This window comes from Ovis canadensis, chromosome 25 (assembly GCF_042477335.2).
Source record: "Ovis canadensis isolate MfBH-ARS-UI-01 breed Bighorn chromosome 25, ARS-UI_OviCan_v2, whole genome shotgun sequence".
Lineage (NCBI taxonomy): Eukaryota > Metazoa > Chordata > Mammalia > Artiodactyla > Bovidae > Ovis > Ovis canadensis.
The window spans coordinates 20,338,337-20,361,924 of NC_091269.1; the positions used below are offsets into that span (position 1 = coordinate 20,338,337).

Below are 23,588 nucleotides of genomic sequence, written 5' to 3' on the forward strand. Positions count from 1 at the left end.
CTCATCACAACAAAAACTTGAAGCGACGGACCAGCATTACAGCCCTTGGACTGGTCAGTGTTACAGCTCTCGGACAGACCAGTGTTACAGCCCTGTGTTACACCTCAGTTTTATTTAGAAAACGAAGGAAAATACATCCTTGAGGCGTGAGGGCATGCCGACCCAAAAGACGTGAAGAGGAGAGAGAGAGAGACCCCAGGTCCTCTGACTCCTCTTTTTATATGTTTTTCTCCTCCCCCTGGGCCTGCCCGATGTGAGCTGGGCTAGCCTCGAATGCTGTTTCTTCTGCCTGAGGTTCTCACTCTGGTCCTCAGCCCTTCCTTTGTTCTGTTTTCAAGGGCTTTTCCCTTCCTTGTCTTTTAGCCACCACCATCCTGTACTCTTTTTTCCTATTCTAACTACCTAACATTCCTCCCTCAAGAGCTAGGAGGCCCAATTCTTTGGGAATAGGGATGTCGAGGTCTCTCTGGCTACTTCCTGCTGAACTGGGATGGTGAGGGGCATTGGGCCTCCCCCTCTTGCCAGTCTCAGGCCTCAGAGTCTTTATAGTGGTGTCCATCTAAGGGTGAGTGATATTTTCTGTGGTCGGCTATAGTTTTATATATCCTTGTTGAACTGGCAATGCATGTTGTAGCTTGTTGACCTGGGCAGAGACAAAACGAGCTAGACAATTGATAATACATGGAGCAATCATAAGCAGCATCAATATGCTATAACAAGGACCAGAAGGGGCATCGGCCAACTCCAAATTCCCATCACAGGAAGATACCCAAAGAGAGATTGTAGCCACCCAGAGAACTCTCCTGCTTGTTCCTTCAGATCCTGTGGTGTCTGAATTTTTTCTTGAGGACTCTGAGACTTTCTTTAACTTAGGAGGTTCAGTTCAGTTAAGTTCAGCCGCTCAGGCGTGTCTGACTCTTTGCGACCCCATGAATCACAGCACGCCAGGCCTCCCTGTTCATCACCATCTCCCGGAGTTCACTCAGACTAACGTCGATCGAGTCAGTGATGCCATCCAGCCATCTCATCCTCTGTCGTCCCCTTCTCCTCCTGCCCCCAATCCCTCCCAGGATCAGAGTATTTTCCAATGAGTCAACTCATCCCATGAGGTGACCAAAGTACTGGAGTTTCAGCTTTAGCATCATTCCTTCCAAAGAAATCCCAGGGTTAATCTCCTTCAGAATGGACTGGTTGGACCTCCTTGCAGTCCAAGGGACTCTCAAGAGTCTTCTCCAACACCACAGTTCAAAAGCATCAGTTCTTCAGTGCTCAGCCTTCTTCACAGTCCACCTCTCACATCCATACATGACCACTAGAAAAACCATAGCCTTGACTAGACGAACCTTAGTCGGCAAAGTAATATCTCTGCTTTGGAATATGTTCTCTAGGTTGGTCATAACTTTTCTTCCAAGGAGTAAGCATCTTTTAATGTTATGGCTGCAGTCACCATCTGCAGTGATTTTGGAGCCCCAAAAAATAAAGTCTTACACTGTTTCCACTGTTTCCCCATCTATTTCCCATGAAGTGATGGGACCAGATGCCATGATCTTCGTTCTCTGAATGTTGAACTTTAAGCCAACTTTTTCACTCTCTTCTTTCACTTTCATCAAGAGGCTTTTTAGCTCCTCTTCACTTCCTGCCATTAGGGTGGTGTCATCAGCATATCTGAGGTTATTGATATTTCTCCCAGCAATCTTGATTCCAGCTTGTGTTTCTTCCAGTCCAGTGTTTCTCATGATGTACTCTGCATATAAGTTAAATAAGCAGGGTGACAATTTACAGCCTTGACGTACTCCTTTACCTAATTGGAACCATTCTGTTGTTCCATGACCAGTTCTAACTGTTGCTTCCTGACCTGCATACAGATTTCTCAAGAGGCAGGTCAGGTGGTCTGGTATGCCCATCTCTTTCAGAATTTTCCACAGTTTATTGTGATCCACACAGTCAAGGGCTTTGGCATAGTCAGTAAAGCAGAAATAGATGTTTTTCTGGAACACTCTTACTCCATGTTATGACTCAGTTTTATTTAGAAAATAAAAGAAAATCCTCTAGTAATTAGGGCATGCCTGCCCAACAGGGTGAAAAGAAGAGACACACAGAGATGCAGGGCACCTTAAATCATGATTTATATGGATTTTCTTCCCCTCCTACCCCACCCCTCCGAACTGGGCCCGCTCTACCTAAACTGGATTACCCAGTACCGTTTCTTTTCCCTGAGGTTCTCACTCTGCTACTCTTACTTCATTTGTTCTGTTTTCCCGCCTTTCTTTTACTTGCCTTTAGTAACAATAATCGGAGACTCATTTTTCCTATTATCACTACATCACAGAAGACCGGAGCCGGGTGTAAGGAGAGACAGACACAGAAAGAGACCAAGCTTCAGAGACAGACTTCCAGACCCAGAGGCGGAGATGCAGATTGACAGACAGACACGAATTCCTGTGCCTCAGGACGCAAAAAGACACCCACACACAGGGACAGAGAGACAGAGACAGACAAACAGAACACGAAGAGAGAAGCAGAAAAAAGGAGTCAGGGACAGAGGATGGCATACGATCCGAGATGGACATATTGGCACGGACCCTGACACACCACAGAGAGAGGCCTTGCTGCAGACTTGGGGTCCCCAACGGAGGGGGCGTGAGCCTTGGGCCGCGCGAGCCCCGGCTGGACGCGGTGCCCTGGGGCTGGCAATCACCCGTGGGGACCCCAAGACTTCCTCGCAGCCGAGGTCTCAAAGGTCCCCTTCGGCTTGGCTCCCTGAGGCGAGACCCAGCCCCCGCCCCCAGGCCAGAGGGTGAGTGTGGGAGAGAGTGTGCGTGTGAGTGTGTCGGTGGGCGACGGTGGGGTCGGGTCGACTGGGGGGGCCGGGTGGATACCCACAGTGGAGGGGGGAGGGTGTGGCGGCCGGGGCTTTGGAAGCCTGTGCGGTCCTCTTGCTGTCTCTCTCTCTCCCTCTTTCTCCGTCTCCCTTACTTGTGGTTTCCGGCTCTTGACCTGTCTGGGCTGCGGGAGGTGTGTCTGTGTTTGGGGGGAGGGGGGCGGGCGTGAGGGTGTGTGTGTGTGTGTGTGTGTGTGTGTGTTGTGCGCCCGCGCCTGCGGGAGACCGCGAGGTTGCCTGCCAGGATGCGTCTGGGGGTGGGGCTGGGGCCCCGGCCCCGCCCAGAATTGCCTGAGGCCTGCCAAGGGAGCCCCAGACAGAGACCCCCGCGCCCCCGCCGCCGCCGTTCCTCTGGTTTCCTGGACGCCGAAAGCCGAGGGGCTCGCGGGCCGCGCGGAGGCAACCCAGGTCTGCAGCGGGAGTCGGGGCCCCGGCCAGCCAACCTGAGAGGGGCTGGAAGGCAGGCGGCGGCTCTGAGCGCGGTGGGGTGCCAGGGGCCAGCGGCTGGTGCGGCTTGCGGTGCGGCTGGGGCCGGGGGCTAAAGGAGAGGGGAGGCAGGGCAAAACAGAAACAACAAAAAGCCTACAGCACCCGGTATTCCCAGGCGGTCTCCCATCCAAGTACTAACCGGGCCCGACCCTGCTTAGCTTCCGAGATCAGACGAGATCGGGCGCGTTCAGGGTGGTATGGCCGTAGACGGAGGCGGCTGCCGCCAGGCGCCCTAAGAGCCCTGCGCTGCGCCTGCCTTTCGCTCTGACCTGCCGCCCGGGCCAGCCGGCGGCCGCAGCTCTCCAGCTCTCCACGGAGCGCGCGCTGCACTTGAGCTGCACCACCCGCGACCGGACTCCCGGCGGCCCGGTGGCCGGCACACGCCGCCCCGCGCCCCGGCCCCGCCCACGTCCCCGCCCCCCCCCCGCCCCGGCCAACACACCGCCGGCACGGCCCGGGGTACCACAGGGCTTCCGGGACCGGGAGCAGCCGGCCGGGTGTGCCCGCCGGTGGGTGTAGCGGGGAGGGTGGAGTGAGGGGCGCCGAGGTCGTGGCGCTCTCCCACCCTGGGACCCTCCAGGCACCACCCGGCTCGGGGGCCGCCGCCCCTCCCCCAGCCCCTCGCCCACCTCCCCAAGGCGTTCGCTGCCCAGGGCCTCGGGGCTCGCTGGGGCCCGCGGTCCTCTGAGCCTCCTGCGGGCCTAGGCGCAGCCCAGCCGTGGCCCTGAGCGCCCATCCTGCCCGGCACCTGCGCGGTGCCCAAACCCACCTGCAGCCACCAGCGCCGGCGACCAGAGCTCGTCAGCCCCACCCCTTCGCCCTACCGAGGCCCCCCCCTTGCCCCCACGCCGCCCTCCAAGCACCGGACCTTGCTGAGGGTGCAGACGAGCGACGTGCAGCCACACGGACAGGCACACAGACACACTCGCAGGCACCCACGCCAAGTGAGACAGCCGGCCGGCGCAAGCTCGTCAGCCAGGGCCACGGCCAGAGCACCCACCCGTGAGAGGCCGGGGCCAGAGGAAGGGACGGCAGGCCGGGGGTCAGGAGAGACAGAGACGCAAAGAGATGAAGGTTCAGAGACAGGCTCCCAAGACGGCGAGAGGGCAGATGCAGATGCAGATGCAGATGCAGATGCAGACAGACAGACAGACACGAGCGCGCAGGCACACCCAGGGAGGGAGAGCCAGAGAGACGGAGACACAGAGCGACCGACCCACAGCGAGACGGAAAGCGGGAGACGGACAGGGCACAGGGGACGGCATCCCATCCGAGACGGACACTCTGGCACAGACCGTCACACACCGCAGAGAGCGGCCCGTGCGCAAGGGAGGGGGCGTGAGCCTTGGGCCCGGCGAGCCCCGGCTGGACGCGGTGCCCTGGGGCTGGCAATCACCCGTGGGGACCCCAAGACTTCCTCGCAGCCGAGGTCTCAAAGGTCCCCTTCGGCTTGGCTCCCTGAGGCGAGACCCAGCCCCCGCCCCCAGGCCAGAGGGTGAGTGTGGGAGAGAGTGTGCGTGTGAGTGTGTCGGTGGGCGACGGTGGGGTCGGGTCGACTGGGGGGGCCGGGTGGATACCCACAGTGGAGGGGGGAGGGTGTGGCGGCCGGGGCTTTGGAAGCCTGTGCGGTCCTCTTGCTGTCTCTCTCTCTCCCTCTTTCTCCGTCTCCCTTACTTGTGGTTTCCGGCTCTTGACCTGTCTGGGCTGCGGGAGGTGTGCCTGTGTTTGGGGGGAGGGGGGCGGGCGTGAGGGTGTGTGTGTGTGTGTGTGTGTGTGTGTGTGTGTGTGTGTGTTGTGCGCCCGCGCCTGCGGGAGACCGCGAGGTTGCCTGCCAGGATGCGTCTGGGGGTGGGGCTGGGGCCCCGGCCCCGCCCAGAATTGCCTGAGGCCTGCCAAGGGAGCCCCAGACAGAGACCTCCGCGCCCCCGCCGCCGCCGTTCCTCTGGTTTCCTGGCCGCCGAAAGCCGAGGGGCTCGCGGGCCGCGCGGAGGCAACCCAGGTCTGCAGCGGGAGTCGGGGCCCCGGCCAGCCAACCTGAGAGGGGCTGGAAGGCAGGCGGCGGCTCTGAGCGCGGTGGGGTGCCAGGGGCCAGCGGCTGGTGCGGCTTGCGGTGCGGCTGGGGCCGGGGGCTAAAGGAGAGGGGAGGCAGGGCAAAACAGAAACAACAAAAAGCCTACAGCACCCGGTATTCCCAGGCGGTCTCCCATCCAAGTACTAACCGGGCCCGACCCTGCTTAGCTTCCGAGATCAGACGAGATCGGGCGCGTTCAGGGTGGTATGGCCTTAGACGGAGGCGGCTGCCGCCAGGCGCCCTAAGAGCCCTGCGCTGCGCCTGCCTTTCGCTCTGACCTGCCGTCCGGGCCAGCCGGCGGCCGCAGCTCTCCAGCTCTCCACGGAGCGCGCGCTGCACTTGAGCTGCACCACCCGCGACCGGACTCCCGGCGGCCCGGTGGCCGGCACACGCCGCCCCGCGCCCCGCCCCCGCCCACGTCCCCGCCCCCCCCCCCCCCCCCCCCCCCCGGCCAACACACCGCCGGCCCGGCCCGGGGGACCACAGGGCTTCCGGGACCGGGAGCAGCCGGCCGGGTGTGCCCGCCGGTGGGTGTAGCGGGGAGGGTGGAGTGAGGGGCGCCGAGGTCGTGGCGCTCTCCCACCCTGGGACCCTCCAGGCACCACCCGGCTCGGGGGCCGCCGCCCCTCCCCCAGCCCCTCGCCCACCTCCCCAAGGCGTTCGCTGCCCAGGGCCTCGGGGCCCGCTGGGGCCCGCGGTCCTCTGAGCCTCCTGCGGGCCTAGGCGCAGCCCAGCCGTGGCCCTGAGCGCCCATCCTGCCCGGCACCTGCGCGGTGCCCAAACCCACCTGCAGCCACCAGCGCCGGCGACCAGAGCTCGTCAGCCCCGCCCCTTCGCCCTACCGAGGCCCCCCCCTTGCCCCCACGCCGCCCTCCAAGCACCGGACCTTGCTGAGGGTGCAGACGAGCGACGTGCAGCCACACGGACAGGCACACAGACACACTCGCAGGCACCCACGCCAAGTGAGACAGCCGGCCGGCGCAAGCTCGTCAGCCAGGGCCACGGCCAGAGCACCCACCCGTGAGAGGCCGGGGCCAGAGGAAGGGACGGCAGGCCGGGGGTCAGGAGAGACAGAGACGCAAAGAGATGAAGGTTCAGAGACAGGCTCCCAAGACGGCGAGAGGGCAGATGCAGATGCAGATGCAGATGCAGACAGACAGACAGACACGAGCGCGCAGGCACACCCAGGGAGGGAGAGCCAGAGAGACGGAGACACAGAGCGACCGACCCACAGCGAGACGGAAAGCGGGAGACGGACAGGGCACAGGGGACGGCATCCCATCCGAGATGGACACTCTGGCACAGACCGTCACACACCGCAGAGAGCGGCCCGTGCGCAAGGGAGGGGGCGTGAGCCTTGGGCCCGGCGAGCCCCGGCTGGACGCGGTGCCCTGGGGCTGGCAATCACCCGTGGGGACCCCAAGACTTCCTCGCAGCCGAGGTCTCAAAGGTCCCCTTCGGCTTGGCTCCCTGAGGCGAGACCCAGCCCCCGCCCCCAGGCCAGAGGGTGAGTGTGGGAGAGAGTGTGCGTGTGAGTGTGTCGGTGGGCGACGGTGGGGTCGGGTCGACTGGGGGGGCCGGGTGGATACCCACAGTGGAGGGGGGAGGGTGTGGCGGCCGGGGCTTTGGAAGCCTGTGCGGTCCTCTTGCTGTCTCTCTCTCTCCCTCTTTCTCCGTCTCCCTTACTTGTGGTTTCCGGCTCTTGACCTGTCTGGGCTGCGGGAGGTGTGCCTGTGTTTGGGGGGAGGGGGGCGGGCGTGAGGGTGTGTGTGTGTGTGTGTGTGTGTGTGTGTGTGTGTGTGTTGTGCGCCCGCGCCTGCGGGAGACCGCGAGGTTGCCTGCCAGGATGCGTCTGGGGGTGGGGCTGGGGCCCCGGCCCCGCCCAGAATTGCCTGAGGCCTGCCAAGGGAGCCCCAGACAGAGACCCCCGCGCCCCCGCCGCCGCCGTTCCTCTGGTTTCCTGGCCGCCGAAAGCCGAGGGGCTCGCGGGCCGCGCGGAGGCAACCCAGGTCTGCAGCGGGAGTCGGGGCCCCGGCCAGCCAACCTGAGAGGGGCTGGAAGGCAGGCGGCGGCTCTGAGCGCGGTGGGGTGCCAGGGGCCAGCGGCTGGTGCGGCTTGCGGTGCGGCTGGGGCCGGGGGCTAAAGGAGAGGGGAGGCAGGGCAAAACAGAAACAACAAAAAGCCTACAGCACCCGGTATTCCCAGGCGGTCTCCCATCCAAGTACTAACCGGGCCCGACCCTGCTTAGCTTCCGAGATCAGACGAGATCGGGCGCGTTCAGGGTGGTATGGCCGTAGACGGAGGCGGCTGCCGCCAGGCGCCCTAAGAGCCCTGCGCTGCGCCTGCCTTTCGCTCTGACCTGCCGTCCGGGCCAGCCGGCGGCCGCAGCTCTCCAGCTCTCCACGGAGCGCGCGCTGCACTTGAGCTGCACCACCCGCGACCGGACTCCCGGCGGCCCGGTGGCCGGCACACGCCGCCCCGCGCCCGCCCCCCCCCCCCCCCCCCCCCCGGCCAACACACCGCCGGCCCGGCCCGGGGGACCACAGGGCTTCCGGGACCGGGAGCAGCCGGCCGGGTGTGCCCGCCGGTGGGTGTAGCGGGGAGGGTGGAGTGAGGGGCGCCGAGGTCGTGGCGCTCTCCCACCCTGGGACCCTCCAGGCACCACCCGGCTCGGGGGCCGCCGCCCCTCCCCCAGCCCCTCGCCCACCTCCCCAAGGCGTTCGCTGCCCAGGGCCTCGGGGCCCGCTGGGGCCCGCGGTCCTCTGAGCCTCCTGCGGGCCTAGGCGCAGCCCAGCCGTGGCCCTGAGCGCCCATCCTGCCCGGCACCTGCGCGGTGCCCAAACCCACCTGCAGCCACCAGCGCCGGCGACCAGAGCTCGTCAGCCCCGCCCCTTCGCCCTACCGAGGCCCCCCCCTTGCCCCCACGCCGCCCTCCAAGCACCGGACCTTGCTGAGGGTGCAGACGAGCGACGTGCAGCCACACGGACAGGCACACAGACACACTCGCAGGCACCCACGCCAAGTGAGACAGCCGGCCGGCGCAAGCTCGTCAGCCAGGGCCACGGCCAGAGCACCCACCCGTGAGAGGCCGGGGCCAGAGGAAGGGACGGCAGGCCGGGGGTCAGGAGAGACAGAGACGCAAAGAGATGAAGGTTCAGAGACAGGCTCCCAAGACGGCGAGAGGGCAGATGCAGATGCAGATGCAGATGCAGACAGACAGACAGACACGAGCGCGCAGGCACACCCAGGGAGGGAGAGCCAGAGAGACGGAGACACAGAGCGACCGACCCACAGCGAGAAGGAAAGCGGGAGACGGACAGGGCACAGGGGACGGCATCCCATCCGAGACGGACACTCTGGCACAGACCGTCACACACCGCAGAGAGCGGCCCGCGCGCAAGGGAGGGGGCGTGAGCCTTGGGCCCGGCGAGCCCCGGCTGGACGCGGTGCCCTGGGGCTGGCAATCACCCGTGGGGACCCCAAGACTTCCTCGCAGCCGAGGTCTCAAAGGTCCCCTTCGGCTTGGCTCCCTGAGGCGAGACCCAGCCCCCGCCCCCAGGCCAGAGGGTGAGTGTGGGAGAGAGTGTGCGTGTGAGTGTGTCGGTGGGCGACGGTGGCGTCGGGTCGACTGGGGGGGCCGGGTGGATACCCACAGTGGAGGGGGGAGGGTGTGGCGGCCGGGGCTTTGGAAGCCTGTGCGGTCCTCTTGCTGTCTCTCTCTCTCCCTCTTTCTCCGTCTCCCTTACTTGTGGTTTCCGGCTCTTGACCTGTCTGGGCTGCGGGAGGTGTGCCTGTGTTTGGGGGGAGGGGGGCGGGCGTGAGGGTGTGTGTGTGTGTGTGTGTGTGTGTGTGTGTGTGTGTGTGTTGTGCGCCCGCGCCTGCGGGAGACCGCGAGGTTGCCTGCCAGGATGCGTCTGGGGGTGGGGCTGGGGCCCCGGCCCCGCCCAGAATTGCCTGAGGCCTGCCAAGGGAGCCCCAGACAGAGACCCCCGCGCCCCCGCCGCCGCCGTTCCTCTGGTTTCCTGGCCGCCGAAAGCCGAGGGGCTCGCGGGCCGCGCGGAGGCAACCCAGGTCTGCAGCGGGAGTCGGGGCCCCGGCCAGCCAACCTGAGAGGGGCTGGAAGGCAGGCGGCGGCTCTGAGCGCGGTGGGGTGCCAGGGGCCAGCGGCTGGTGCGGCTTGCGGTGCGGCTGGGGCCGGGGGCTAAAGGAGAGGGGAGGCAGGGCAAAACAGAAACAACAAAAAGCCTACAGCACCCGGTATTCCCAGGCGGTCTCCCATCCAAGTACTAACCGGGCCCGACCCTGCTTAGCTTCCGAGATCAGACGAGATCGGGCGCATTCAGGGTGGTATGGCCGTAGACGGAGGCGGCTGCCGCCAGGCGCCCTAAGAGCCCTGCGCTGCGCCTGCCTTTCGCTCTGAACTGCCGTCCGGGCCAGCCGGCGGCCGCAGCTCTCCAGCTCTCCACGGAGCGCGCGCTGCACTTGAGCTGCACCACCCGCGACCGGACTCCCGGCGGCCCGGTGGCCGGCACACGCCGCCCCGCCCCCCGGCCCCGCCCACGTCCCCGCCCCCCCCCCCCCCCCCGGCCAACACACCGCCGGCCCGGCCCGGGGGACCACAGGGCTTCCGGGACCGGGAGCAGCCGGCCGGGTGTGCCCGCCGGTGGGTGTAGCGGGGAGGGTGGAGTGAGGGTCGCCGAGGTCGTGGCGCTCTCCCACCCTGGGACCCTCCAGGCACCACCCGGCTCGGGGGCCGCCGCCCCTCCCCCAGCCCCTCGCCCACCTCCCCAAGGCGTTCGCTGCCCAGGGCCTCGGGGCTCGCTGGGGCCCGCGGTCCTCTGAGCCTCCTGCGTGCCTAGGCGCAGCCCAGCCGTGGCCCTGAGCGCCCATCCTGCCCGGCACCTGCGCGGTGCCCAAACCCACCTGCAGCCACCAGCGCCGGCGACCAGAGCTCGTCAGCCCCACCCCTTCGCCCTACCGAGGCCCCCCCCTTGCCCCCACGCCGCCCTCCAAGCACCGGACCTTGCTGAGGGTGCAGACGAGCGACGTGCAGCCACACGGACAGGCACACAGACACACTCGCAGGCACCCACGCCAAGTGAGACAGCCGGCCGGCGCAAGCTCGTCAGCCAGGGCCACGGCCAGAGCACCCCCCCGTGAGAGGCCGGGGCCAGAGGAAGGGACGGCAGGCCGGGGGTCAGGAGAGACAGAGACGCAAAGAGATGAAGGTTCAGAGACAGGCTCCCAAGACGGCGAGAGGGCAGATGCTGATGCAGATGCAGATGCAGATGCAGACAGACAGACAGACACGAGCGCGCAGGCACACCCAGGGAGGGAGAGCCAGAGAGACGGAGACACAGAGCGACCGACCCACAGCGAGACGGAAAGCGGGAGACGGACAGGGCACAGGGGACGGCATCCCATCCGAGACGGACACTCTGGCACAGACCGTCACACACCGCAGAGAGCGGCCCGTGCGCAAGGGAGGGGGCGTGAGCCTTGGGCCCGGCGAGCCCCGGCTGGACGCGGTGCCCTGGGGCTGGCAATCACCCGTGGGGACCCCAAGACTTCCTCGCAGCCGAGGTCTCAAAGGTCCCCTTCGGCTTGGCTCCCTGAGGCGAGACCCAGCCCCCGCCCCCAGGCCAGAGGGTGAGTGTGGGAGAGAGTGTGCGTGTGAGTGTGTCGGTGGGCGACGGTGGTGGGGTCGGGTCGACTGGGGGGGCCGGGTGGATACCCACAGTGGAGGGGGGAGGGTGTGGCGGCCGGGGCTTTGGAAGCCTGTGCGGTCCTCTTGCTGTCTCTCTCTCTCCCTCTTTCTCCGTCTCCCTTACTTGTGGTTTCCGGCTCTTGACCTGTCTGGGCTGCGGGAGGTGTGCCTGTGTTTGGGGGGAGGGGGGCGGGCGTGAGGGTGTGTGTGTGTGTGTGTGTGTGTGTGTGTGTGTGTGTGTGTGTTGTGCGCCCGCGCCTGCGGGAGACCGCGAGGTTGCCTGCCAGGATGCGTCTGGGGGTGGGGCTGGGGCCCCGGCCCCGCCCAGAATTGCCTGAGGCCTGCCAAGGGAGCCCCAGACAGAGACCCCCGCGCCCCCGCCGCCGCCGTTCCTCTGGTTTCCTGGACGCCGAAAGCCGAGGGGCTCGCGGGCCGCGCGGAGGCAACCCAGGTCTGCAGCGGGAGTCGGGGCCCCGGCCAGCCAACCTGAGAGGGGCTGGAAGGCAGGCGGCGGCTCTGAGCGCGGTGGGGTGCCAGGGGCCAGCGGCTGGTGCGGCTTGCGGTGCGGCTGGGGCCGGGGGCTAAAGGAGAGGGGAGGCAGGGCAAAACAGAAACAACAAAAAGCCTACAGCACCCGGTATTCCCAGGCGGTCTCCCATCCAAGTACTAACCGGGCCCGACCCTGCTTAGCTTCCGAGATCAGACGAGATCGGGCGCGTTCAGGGTGGTATGGCCGTAGACGGAGGCGGCTGCCGCCAGGCGCCCTAAGAGCCCTGCGCTGCGCCTGCCTTTCGCTCTGACCTGCCGCCCGGGCCAGCCGGCGGCCGCAGCTCTCCAGCTCTCCACGGAGCGCGCGCTGCACTTGAGCTGCACCACCCGCGACCGGACTCCCGGCGGCCCGGTGGCCGGCACACGCCGCCCCGCGCCCCGCCCCCGCCCACGTCCCCGCCCCCCCCCCCCCGCCCCCCGGCCAACACACCGCCGGCCCGGCCCGGGGGACCACAGGGCTTCCGGGACCGGGAGCAGCCGGCCGGGTGTGCCCGCCGGTGGGTGTAGCGGGGAGGGTGGAGTGAGGGGCGCCGAGGTCGTGGCGCTCTCCCACCCTGGGACCCTCCAGGCACCACCCGGCTCGGGGGCCGCCGCCCCTCCCCCAGCCCCTCGCCCACCTCCCCAAGGCGTTCGCTGCCCAGGGCCTCGGGGCCCGCTGGGGCCCGCGGTCCTCTGAGCCTCCTGCGGGCCTAGGCGCAGCCCAGCCGTGGCCCTGAGCGCCCATCCTGCCCGGCACCTGCGCGGTGCCCAAACCCACCTGCAGCCACCAGCGCCGGCGACCAGAGCTCGTCAGCCCCGCCCCTTCGCCCTACCGAGGCCCCCCCCTTGCCCCCACGCCGCCCTCCAAGCACCGGACCTTGCTGAGGGTGCAGACGAGCGACGTGCAGCCACACGGACAGGCACACAGACACACTCGCAGGCACCCACGCCAAGTGAGACAGCCGGCCGGCGCAAGCTCGTCAGCCAGGGCCACGGCCAGAGCACCCACCCGTGAGAGGCCGGGGCCAGAGGAAGGGACGGCAGGCCGGGGGTCAGGAGAGACAGAGACGCAAAGAGATGAAGGTTCAGAGACAGGCTCCCAAGACGGCGAGAGGGCAGATGCAGATGCAGATGCAGATGCAGACAGACAGACAGACACGAGCGCGCAGGCACACCCAGGGAGGGAGAGCCAGAGAGACGGAGACACAGAGCGACCGACCCACAGCGAGACGGAAAGCGGGAGACGGACAGGGCACAGGGGACGGCATCCCATCCGAGACGGACACTCTGGCACAGACCGTCACACACCGCAGAGAGCGGCCCGCGCGCAAGGGAGGGGGCGTGAGCCTTGGGCCCGGCGAGCCCCGGCTGGACGCGGTGCCCTGGGGCTGGCAATCACCCGTGGGGACCCCAAGACTTCCTCGCAGCCGAGGTCTCAAAGGTCCCCTTCGGCTTGGCTCCCTGAGGCGAGACCCAGCCCCCGCCCCCAGGCCAGAGGGTGAGTGTGGGAGAGAGTGTGCGTGTGAGTGTGTCGGTGGGCGACGGTGGGGTCGGGTCGACTGGGGGGGCCGGGTGGATACCCACAGTGGAGGGGGGAGGGTGTGGCGGCCGGGGCTTTGGAAGCCTGTGCGGTCCTCTTGCTGTCTCTCTCTCTCCCTCTTTCTCCGTCTCCCTTACTTGTGGTTTCCGGCTCTTGACCTGTCTGGGCTGCGGGAGGTGTGCCTGTGTTTGGGGGGAGGGGGGCGGGCGTGAGGGTGTGTGTGTGTGTGTGTGTGTGTGTGTGTGTGTGTGTGTTGTGCGCCCGCGCCTGCGGGAGACCGCGAGGTTGCCTGCCAGGATGCGTCTGGGGGTGGGGCTGGGGCCCCGGCCCCGCCCAGAATTGCCTGAGGCCTGCCAAGGGAGCCCCAGACAGAGACCCCCGCGCCCCCGCCGCCGCCGTTCCTCTGGTTTCCTGGCCGCCGAAAGCCGAGGGGCTCGCGGGCCGCGCGGAGGCAACCCAGGTCTGCAGCGGGAGTCGGGGCCCCGGCCAGCCAACCTGAGAGGGGCTGGAAGGCAGGCGGCGGCTCTGAGCGCGGTGGGGTGCCAGGGGCCAGCGGCTGGTGCGGCTTGCGGTGCGGCTGGGGCCGGGGGCTAAAGGAGAGGGGAGGCAGGGCAAAACAGAAACAACAAAAAGCCTACAGCACCCGGTATTCCCAGGCGGTCTCCCATCCAAGTACTAACCGGGCCCGACCCTGCTTAGCTTCCGAGATCAGACGAGATCGGGCGCATTCAGGGTGGTATGGCCGTAGACGGAGGCGGCTGCCGCCAGGCGCCCTAAGAGCCCTGCGCTGCGCCTGCCTTTCGCTCTGAACTGCCGTCCGGGCCAGCCGGCGGCCGCAGCTCTCCAGCTCTCCACGGAGCGCGCGCTGCACTTGAGCTGCACCACCCGCGACCGGACTCCCGGCGGCCCGGTGGCCGGCACACGCCGCCCCGCCCCCCGGCCCCGCCCACGTCCCCGCCCCCCCCCCCCCCGGCCAACACACCGCCGGCCCGGCCCGGGGGACCACAGGGCTTCCGGGACCGGGAGCAGCCGGCCGGGTGTGCCCGCCGGTGGGTGTAGCGGGGAGGGTGGAGTGAGGGGCGCCGAGGTCGTGGCGCTCTCCCACCCTGGGACCCTCCAGGCACCACCCGGCTCGGGGGCCGCCGCCCCTCCCCCAGCCCCTCGCCCACCTCCCCAAGGCGTTCGCTGCCCAGGGCCTCGGGGCCCGCTGGGGCCCGCGGTCCTCTGAGCCTCCTGCGGGCCTAGGCGCAGCCCAGCCGTGGCCCTGAGCGCCCATCCTGCCCGGCACCTGCGCGGTGCCCAAACCCACCTGCAGCCACCAGCGCCGGCGACCAGAGCTCGTCAGCCCCGCCCCTTCGCCCTACCGAGGCCCCCCCCTTGCCCCCACGCCGCCCTCCAAGCACCGGACCTTGCTGAGGGTGCAGACGAGCGACGTGCAGCCACACGGACAGGCACACAGACACACTCGCAGGCACCCACGCCAAGTGAGACAGCCGGCCGGCGCAAGCTCGTCAGCCAGGGCCACGGCCAGAGCACCCACCCGTGAGAGGCCGGGGCCAGAGGAAGGGACGGCAGGCCGGGGGTCAGGAGAGACAGAGACGCAAAGAGATGAAGGTTCAGAGACAGGCTCCCAAGACGGCGAGAGGGCAGATGCAGATGCAGATGCAGATGCAGACAGACAGACAGACACGAGCGCGCAGGCACACCCAGGGAGGGAGAGCCAGAGAGACGGAGACACAGAGCGACCGACCCACAGCGAGACGGAAAGCGGGAGACGGACAGGGCACAGGGGACGGCATCCCATCCGAGACGGACACTCTGGCACAGACCGTCACACACCGCAGAGAGCGGCCCGCGCGCAAGGGAGGGGGCGTGAGCCTTGGGCCCGGCGAGCCCCGGCTGGACGCGGTGCCCTGGGGCTGGCAATCACCCGTGGGGACCCCAAGACTTCCTCGCAGCCGAGGTCTCAAAGGTCCCCTTCGGCTTGGCTCCCTGAGGCGAGACCCAGCCCCCGCCCCCAGGCCAGAGGGTGAGTGTGGGAGAGAGTGTGCGTGTGAGTGTGTCGGTGGGCGACGGTGGCGTCGGGTCGACTGGGGGGGCCGGGTGGATACCCACAGTGGAGGGGGGAGGGTGTGGCGGCCGGGGCTTTGGAAGCCTGTGCGGTCCTCTTGCTGTCTCTCTCTCTCCCTCTTTCTCCGTCTCCCTTACTTGTGGTTTCCGGCTCTTGACCTGTCTGGGCTGCGGGAGGTGTGCCTGTGTTTGGGGGGAGGGGGGCGGGCGTGAGGGTGTGTGTGTGTGTGTGTGTGTGTGTGTGTGTGTGTGTGTGTTGTGCGCCCGCGCCTGCGGGAGACCGCGAGGTTGCCTGCCAGGATGCGTCTGGGGGTGGGGCTGGGGCCCCGGCCCCGCCCAGAATTGCCTGAGGCCTGCCAAGGGAGCCCCAGACAGAGACCCCCGCGCCCCCGCCGCCGCCGTTCCTCTGGTTTCCTGGCCGCCGAAAGCCGAGGGGCTCGCGGGCCGCGCGGAGGCAACCCAGGTCTGCAGCGGGAGTCGGGGCCCCGGCCAGCCAACCTGAGAGGGGCTGGAAGGCAGGCGGCGGCTCTGAGCGCGGTGGGGTGCCAGGGGCCAGCGGCTGGTGCGGCTTGCGGTGCGGCTGGGGCCGGGGGCTAAAGGAGAGGGGAGGCAGGGCAAAACAGAAACAACAAAAAGCCTACAGCACCCGGTATTCCCAGGCGGTCTCCCATCCAAGTACTAACCGGGCCCGACCCTGCTTAGCTTCCGAGATCAGACGAGATCGGGCGCATTCAGGGTGGTATGGCCGTAGACGGAGGCGGCTGCCGCCAGGCGCCCTAAGAGCCCTGCGCTGCGCCTGCCTTTCGCTCTGAACTGCCGTCCGGGCCAGCCGGCGGCCGCAGCTCTCCAGCTCTCCACGGAGCGCGCGCTGCACTTGAGCTGCACCACCCGCGACCGGACTCCCGGCGGCCCGGTGGCCGGCACACGCCGCCCCGCCCCCCGGCCCCGCCCACGTCCCCGCCCCCCCCCCCCCCCCCCGGCCAACACACCGCCGGCCCGGCCCGGGGGACCACAGGGCTTCCGGGACCGGGAGCAGCCGGCCGGGTGTGCCCGCCGGTGGGTGTAGCGGGGAGGGTGGAGTGAGGGTCGCCGAGGTCGTGGCGCTCTCCCACCCTGGGACCCTCCAGGCACCACCCGGCTCGGGGGCCGCCGCCCCTCCCCCAGCCCCTCGCCCACCTCCCCAAGGCGTTCGCTGCCCAGGGCCTCGGGGCTCGCTGGGGCCCGCGGTCCTCTGAGCCTCCTGCGTGCCTAGGCGCAGCCCAGCCGTGGCCCTGAGCGCCCATCCTGCCCGGCACCTGCGCGGTGCCCAAACCCACCTGCAGCCACCAGCGCCGGCGACCAGAGCTCGTCAGCCCCACCCCTTCGCCCTACCGAGGCCCCCCCCTTGCCCCCACGCCGCCCTCCAAGCACCGGACCTTGCTGAGGGTGCAGACGAGCGACGTGCAGCCACACGGACAGGCACACAGACACACTCGCAGGCACCCACGCCAAGTGAGACAGCCGGCCGGCGCAAGCTCGTCAGCCAGGGCCACGGCCAGAGCACCCCCCCGTGAGAGGCCGGGGCCAGAGGAAGGGACGGCAGGCCGGGGGTCAGGAGAGACAGAGACGCAAAGAGATGAAGGTTCAGAGACAGGCTCCCAAGACGGCGAGAGGGCAGATGCTGATGCAGATGCAGATGCAGATGCAGACAGACAGACAGACACGAGCGCGCAGGCACACCCAGGGAGGGAGAGCCAGAGAGACGGAGACACAGAGCGACCGACCCACAGCGAGACGGAAAGCGGGAGACGGACAGGGCACAGGGGACGGCATCCCATCCGAGACGGACACTCTGGCACAGACCGTCACACACCGCAGAGAGCGGCCCGTGCGCAAGGGAGGGGGCGTGAGCCTTGGGCCCGGCGAGCCCCGGCTGGACGCGGTGCCCTGGGGCTGGCAATCACCCGTGGGGACCCCAAGACTTCCTCGCAGCCGAGGTCTCAAAGGTCCCCTTCGGCTTGGCTCCCTGAGGCGAGACCCAGCCCCCGCCCCCAGGCCAGAGGGTGAGTGTGGGAGAGAGTGTGCGTGTGAGTGTGTCGGTGGGCGACGGTGGTGGGGTCGGGTCGACTGGGGGGGCCGGGTGGATACCCACAGTGGAGGGGGGAGGGTGTGGCGGCCGGGGCTTTGGAAGCCTGTGCGGTCCTCTTGCTGTCTCTCTCTCTCCCTCTTTCTCCGTCTCCCTTACTTGTGGTTTCCGGCTCTTGACCTGTCTGGGCTGCGGGAGGTGTGCCTGTGTTTGGGGGGAGGGGGGCGGGCGTGAGGGTGTGTGTGTGTGTGTGTGTGTGTGTGTGTGTGTGTGTGTGTGTTGTGCGCCCGCGCCTGCGGGAGACCGCGAGGTTGCCTGCCAGGATGCGTCTGGGGGTGGGGCTGGGGCCCCGGCCCCGCCCAGAATTGCCTGAGGCCTGCCAAGGGAGCCCCAGACAGAGACCCCCGCGCCCCCGCCGCCGCCGTTCCTCTGGTTTCCTGGACGCCGAAAGCCGAGGGGCTCGCGGGCCGCGCGGAGGCAACCCAGGTCTGCAGCGGGAGTCGGGGCCCCGGCCAGCCAACCTGAGAGGGGCTGGAAGGCAGGCGGCGGCTCTGAGCGCGGTGGGGTGCCAGGGGCCAGCGGCTGGTGCGGCTTGCGGTGCGGCTGGGGCCGGGGGCTAAAGGAGAGGGGAGGCAGGGCAAAACAGAAACAACAAAAAGCCTACAGCACCCGGTATTCCCAGGCGGTCTCCCATCCAAGTACTAACCGGGCCCGACCCTGCTTAGCTTCCGAGATCAGACGAGATCGGGCGCGTTCAGGGTGGTATGGCCGTAGACGGAGGCGGCTGCCGCCAGGCGCCCTAAGAGCCCTGCGCTGCGCCTGCCTTTCGCTCTGACCTGCCGCCCGGGCCAGCCGGCGGCCGCAGCTCTCCAGCTCTCCACGGAGCGCGCGCTGCACTTGAGCTGCACCACCCGCGACCGGACTCCCGGCGGCCCGGTGGCCGGCACACGCCGCCCCGCGCCCCGCCCCCGCCCACGTCCCCGCCCCCCCCCCCCCGCCCCCCGGCCAACACACCGCCGGCCCGGCCCGGGGGACCACAGGGCTTCCGGGACCGGGAGCAGCCGGCCGGGTGTGCCCGCCGGTGGGTGTAGCGGGGAGGGTGGAGTGAGGGGCGCCGAGGTCGTGGCGCTCTCCCACCCTGGGACCCTCCAGGCACCACCCGGCTCGGGGGCCGCCGCCCCTCCCCCAGCCCCTCGCCCACCTCCCCAAGGCGTTCGCTGCCCAGGGCCTCGGGGCCCGCTGGGGCCCGCGGTCCTCTGAGCCTCCTGCGGGCCTAGGCGCAGCCCAGCCGTGGCCCTGAGCGCCCATCCTGCCCGGCACCTGCGCGGTGCCCAAACCCACCTGCAGCCACCAGCGCCGGCGACCAGAGCTCGTCAGCCCCGCCCCTTCGCCCTACCCGAGGCCCCCCCCTTGCCCCCACGCCGCCCTCCAAGCACCGGACCTTGCTGAGGGTGCAGACGAGCGACGTGCAGCCACACGGACAGGCACACAGACACACTCGCAGGCACCCACGCCAAGTGAGACAGCCGGCCGGCGCAAGCTCGTCAGCCAGGGCCACGGCCAGAGCACCCACCCGTGAGAGGCCGGGGCCAGAGGAAGGGACGGCAGGCCGGGGGTCAGGAGAGACAGAGACGCAAAGAGATGAAGGTTCAGAGACAGGCTCCCAAGACGGCGAGAGGGCAGATGCAGATGCAGATGCAGATGCAGACAGACAGACAGACACGAGCGCGCAGGCACACCCAGGGAGGGAGAGCCAGAGAGACGGAGACACAGAGCGACCGACCCACAGCGAGACGGAAAGCGGGAGACGGACAGGGCACAGGGGACGGCATCCCATCCGAGACGGACACTCTGGCACAGACCGTCACACACCGCAGAGAGCGGCCCGCGCGCAAGGGAGGGGGCGTGAGCCTTGGGCCCGGCGAGCCCCGGCTGGACGCGGTGCCCTGGGGCTGGCAATCACCCGTGGGGACCCCAAGACTTCCTCGCAGCCGAGGTCTCAAAGGTCCCCTTCGGCTTGGCTCCCTGAGGCGAGACCCAGCCCCCGCCCCCAGGCCAGAGGGTGAGTGTGGGAGAGAGTGTGCGTGTGAGTGTGTCGGTGGGCGACGGTGGGGTCGGGTCGACTGGGGGGGCCGGGTGGATACCCACAGTGGAGGGGGGAGGGTGTGGCGGCCGGGGCTTTGGAAGCCTGTGCGGTCCTCTTGCTGTCTCTCTCTCTCCCTCTTTCTCCGTCTCCCTTACTTGTGGTTTCCGGCTCTTGACCTGTCTGGGCTGCGGGAGGTGTGCCTGTGTTTGGGGGGAGGGGGGCGGGCGTGAGGGTGTGTGTGTGTGTGTGTGTGTGTGTGTGTGTGTGTGTGTTGTGCGCCCGCGCCTGCGGGAGACCGCGAGGTTGCCTGCCAGGATGCGTCTGGGGGTGGGGCTGGGGCCCCGGCCCCGCCCAGAATTGCCTGAGGCCTGCCAAGGGAGCCCCAGACAGAGACCCCCGCGCCCCCGCCGCCGCCGTTCCTCTGGTTTCCTGGCCGCCGAAAGCCGAGGGGCTCGCGGGCCGCGCGGAGGCAACCCAGGTCTGCAGCGGGAGTCGGGGCCCCGGCCAGCCAACCTGAGAGGGGCTGGAAGGCAGGCGGCGGCTCTGAGCGCGGTGGGGTGCCAGGGGCCAGCGGCTGGTGCGGCTTGCGGTGCGGCTGGGGCCGGGGGCTAAAGGAGAGGGGAGGCAGGGCAAAACAGAAACAACAAAAAGCCTACAGCACCCGGTATTCCCAGGCGGTCTCCCATCCAAGTACTAACCGGGCCCGACCCTGCTTAGCTTCCGAGATCAGACGAGATCGGGCGCATTCAGGGTGGTATGGCCGTAGACGGAGGCGGCTGCCGCCAGGCGCCCTAAGAGCCCTGCGCTGCGCCTGCCTTTCGCTCTGAACTGCCGTCCGGGCCAGCCGGCGGCCGCAGCTCTCCAGCTCTCCACGGAGCGCGCGCTGCACTTGAGCTGCACCACCCGCGACCGGACTCCCGGCGGCCCGGTGGCCGGCACACGCCGCCCCGCCCCCCGGCCCCGCCCACGTCCCCGCCCCCCCCCCCCCCGGCCAACACACCGCCGGCCCGGCCCGGGGGACCACAGGGCTTCCGGGACCGGGAGCAGTCGGCCGGGTGTGCCCGCCGGTGGGTGTAGCGGGGAGGGTGGAGTGAGGGGCGCCGAGGTCGTGGCGCTCTCCCACCCTGGGACCCTCCAGGCACCACCCGGCTCGGGGGCCGCCGCCCCTCCCCCAGCCCCTCGCCCACCTCCCCAAGGCGTTCGCTGCCCAGGGCCTCGGGGCCCGCTGGGGCCCGCGGTCCTCTGAGCCTCCTGCGGGCCTAGGCGCAGCCCAGCCGTGGCCCTGAGCGCCCATCCTGCCCGGCACCTGCGCGGTGCCCAAACCCACCTGCAGCCACCAGCGCCGGCGACCAGAGCTCGTCAGCCCCGCCCCTTCGCCCTACCGAGGCCCCCCCCTTGCCCCCACGCCGCCCTCCAAGCACCGGACCTTGCTGAGGGTGCAGACGAGCGACGTGCAGCCACACGGACAGGCACACAGACACACTCGCAGGCACCCACGCCAAGTGAGACAGCCGGCCGGCGCAAGCTCGTCAGCCAGGGCCACGGCCAGAGCACCCACCCGTGAGAGGCCGGGGCCAGAGGAAGGGACGGCAGGCCGGGGGTCAGGAGAGACAGAGACGCAAAGAGATGAAGGTTCAGAGACAGGCTCCCAAGACGGCGAGAGGGCAGATGCAGATGCAGATGCAGATGCAGACAGACAGACAGACACGAGCGCGCAGGCACACCCAGGGAGGGAGAGCCAGAGAGACGGAGACACAGAGCGACCGACCCACAGCGAGACGGAAAGCGGGAGACGGACAGGGCACAGGGGACGGCATCCCATCCGAGACGGACACTCTGGCACAGACCGTCACACACCGCAGAGAGCGGCCCGTGCGCAAGGGAGGGGGCGTGAGCCTTGGGCCCGGCGAGCCCCGGCTGGACGCGGTGCCCTGGGGCTGGCAATCACCCGTGGGGACCCCCAAGACTTCCTCGCAGCCGAGGTCTCAAAGGTCCCCTTCGGCTTGGCTCCCTGAGGCGAGACCCAGCCCCCGCCCCCAGGCCAGAGGGTGAGTGTGGGAGAGAGTGTGCGTGTGAGTGTGTCGGTGGGCGACGGTGGGGTCGGGTCGACTGGGGGGCCGGGTGGATACCCACAGTGGAGGGGGGAGGGTGTGGCGGCCGGGGCTTTGGAAGCCTGTGCGGTCCTCTTGCTGTCTCTCTCTCTCCCTCTTTCTCCGTCTCCCTTACTTGTGGTTTCCGGCTCTTGACCTGTCTGGGCTGCGGGAGGTGTGCCTGTGTTTGGGGGGAGGGGGGCGGGCGTGAGGGTGTGTGTGTGTGTGTGTGTGTGTGTGTGTGTGTGTGTGTTGTGCGCCCGCGCCTGCGGGAGACCGCGAGGTTGCCTGCCAGGATGCGTCTGGGGGTGGGGCTGGGGCCCCGGCCCCGCCCAGAATTGCCTGAGGCCTGCCAAGGGAGCCCCAGACAGAGACCCCCGCGCCCCCGCCGCCGCCGTTCCTCTGGTTTCCTGGACGCCGAAAGCCGAGGGGCTCGCGGGCCGCGCGGAGGCAACCCAGGTCTGCAGCGGGAGTCGGGGCCCCGGCCAGCCAACCTGAGAGGGGCTGGAAGGCAGGCGGCGGCTCTGAGCGCGGTGGGGTGCCAGGGGCCAGCGGCTGGTGCGGCTTGCGGTGCGGCTGGGGCCGGGGGCTAAAGGAGAGGGGAGGCAGGGCAAAACAGAAACAACAAAAAGCCTACAGCACCCGGTATTCCCAGGCGGTCTCCCATCCAAGTACTAACCGGGCCCGACCCTGCTTAGCTTCCGAGATCAGACGAGATCGGGCGCGTTCAGGGTGGTATGGCCGTAGACGGAGGCGGCTGCCGCCAGGCGCCCTAAGAGCCCTGCGCTGCGCCTGCCTTTCGCTCTGACCTGCCGTCCGGGCCAGCCGGCGGCCGCAGCTCTCCAGCTCTCCACGGAGCGCGCGCTGCACTTGAGCTGCACCACCCGCGACCGGACTCCCGGCGGCCCGGTGGCCGGCACACGCCGCCCCGCGCCCCGCCCCCGCCCACGTCCCCGCCCCCCCCCCCCCCCCCCCCCCCCCCCGGCCAACACACCGCCGGCCCGGCCCGGGGGACCACAGGGCTTCCGGGACCGGGAGCAGCCGGCCGGGTGTGCCCGCCGGTGGGTGTAGCGGGGAGGGTGGAGTGAGGGGCGCCGAGGTCGTGGCGCTCTCCCACCCTGGGACCCTCCAGGCACCACCCGGCTCGGGGGCCGCCGCCCCTCCCCCAGCCCCTCGCCCACCTCCCCAAGGCGTTCGCTGCCCAGGGCCTCGGGGCCCGCTGGGGCCCGCGGTCCTCTGAGCCTCCTGCGGGCCTAGGCGCAGCCCAGCCGTGGCCCTGAGCGCCCATCCTGCCCGGCACCTGCGCGGTGCCCAAACCCACCTGCAGCCACCAGCGCCGGCGACCAGAGCTCGTCAGCCCCGCCCCTTCGCCCTACCGAGGCCCCCCCCTTGCCCCCACGCCGCCCTCCAAGCACCGGACCTTGCTGAGGGTGCAGACGAGCGACGTGCAGCCACACGGACAGGCACACAGACACACTCGCAGGCACCCACGCCAAGTGAGACAGCCGGCCGGCGCAAGCTCGTCAGCCAGGGCCACGGCCAGAGCACCCACCCGTGAGAGGCCGGGGCCAGAGGAAGGGACGGCAGGCCGGGGGTCAGGAGAGACAGAGACGCAAAGAGATGAAGGTTCAGAGACAGGCTCCCAAGACGGCGAGAGGGCAGATGCAGATGCAGATGCAGATGCAGACAGACAGACAGACACGAGCGCGCAGGCACACCCAGGGAGGGAGAGCCAGAGAGACGGAGACACAGAGCGACCGACCCACAGCGAGACGGAAAGCGGGAGACGGACAGGGCACAGGGGACGGCATCCCATCCGAGACGGACACTCTGGCACAGACCGTCACACACCGCAGAGAGCGGCCCGTGCGCAAGGGAGGGGGCGTGAGCCTTGGGCCCGGCGAGCCCCGGCTGGACGCGGTGCCCTGGGGCTGGCAATCACCCGTGGGGACCCCCAAGACTTCCTCGCAGCCGAGGTCTCAAAGGTCCCCTTCGGCTTGGCTCCCTGAGGCGAGACCCAGCCCCCGCCCCCAGGCCAGAGGGTGAGTGTGGGAGAGAGTG

General features: G+C 68.7%; 10 non-coding genes across 10 annotated transcripts; all 10 read right to left on the reverse strand.

The window, feature by feature from the left end:
* Positions 1-3,460: 3,460 nt before the first annotated feature.
* LOC138430680 (5S ribosomal RNA) lies at positions 3,461-3,579 on the reverse strand. The gene has a single exon (XR_011253356.1). It is a non-coding gene; the product is annotated as a 5S ribosomal RNA (ribosomal RNA).
* A 1,961-nt stretch (positions 3,580-5,540) lies between these two features.
* LOC138430613 (5S ribosomal RNA) lies at positions 5,541-5,659 on the reverse strand. The gene has a single exon (XR_011253301.1). It is a non-coding gene; the product is annotated as a 5S ribosomal RNA (ribosomal RNA).
* A 1,962-nt stretch (positions 5,660-7,621) lies between these two features.
* Positions 7,622-7,740, reverse strand: LOC138430681 (5S ribosomal RNA). Its single transcript, XR_011253357.1, has one exon. It is a non-coding gene; the product is annotated as a 5S ribosomal RNA (ribosomal RNA).
* Positions 7,741-9,683: 1,943 nt separating this feature from the next.
* On the reverse strand, positions 9,684-9,802 carry LOC138430586 (5S ribosomal RNA). Its single transcript, XR_011253276.1, has one exon. It is a non-coding gene; the product is annotated as a 5S ribosomal RNA (ribosomal RNA).
* Positions 9,803-11,770: 1,968 nt separating this feature from the next.
* On the reverse strand, positions 11,771-11,889 carry LOC138430682 (5S ribosomal RNA). Its single transcript, XR_011253358.1, has one exon. It is a non-coding gene; the product is annotated as a 5S ribosomal RNA (ribosomal RNA).
* A 1,958-nt stretch (positions 11,890-13,847) lies between these two features.
* Positions 13,848-13,966, reverse strand: LOC138430665 (5S ribosomal RNA). The gene has a single exon (XR_011253343.1). It is a non-coding gene; the product is annotated as a 5S ribosomal RNA (ribosomal RNA).
* A 1,954-nt stretch (positions 13,967-15,920) lies between these two features.
* Positions 15,921-16,039, reverse strand: LOC138430677 (5S ribosomal RNA). The gene has a single exon (XR_011253354.1). It is a non-coding gene; the product is annotated as a 5S ribosomal RNA (ribosomal RNA).
* Positions 16,040-18,008: 1,969 nt separating this feature from the next.
* Positions 18,009-18,127, reverse strand: LOC138430683 (5S ribosomal RNA). Its single transcript, XR_011253359.1, has one exon. It is a non-coding gene; the product is annotated as a 5S ribosomal RNA (ribosomal RNA).
* Positions 18,128-20,086: 1,959 nt separating this feature from the next.
* LOC138430689 (5S ribosomal RNA) lies at positions 20,087-20,205 on the reverse strand. Its single transcript, XR_011253365.1, has one exon. It is a non-coding gene; the product is annotated as a 5S ribosomal RNA (ribosomal RNA).
* A 1,952-nt stretch (positions 20,206-22,157) lies between these two features.
* LOC138430684 (5S ribosomal RNA) lies at positions 22,158-22,276 on the reverse strand. Its single transcript, XR_011253360.1, has one exon. It is a non-coding gene; the product is annotated as a 5S ribosomal RNA (ribosomal RNA).
* Between the last annotated feature and the right edge of the window lie 1,312 nt (positions 22,277-23,588).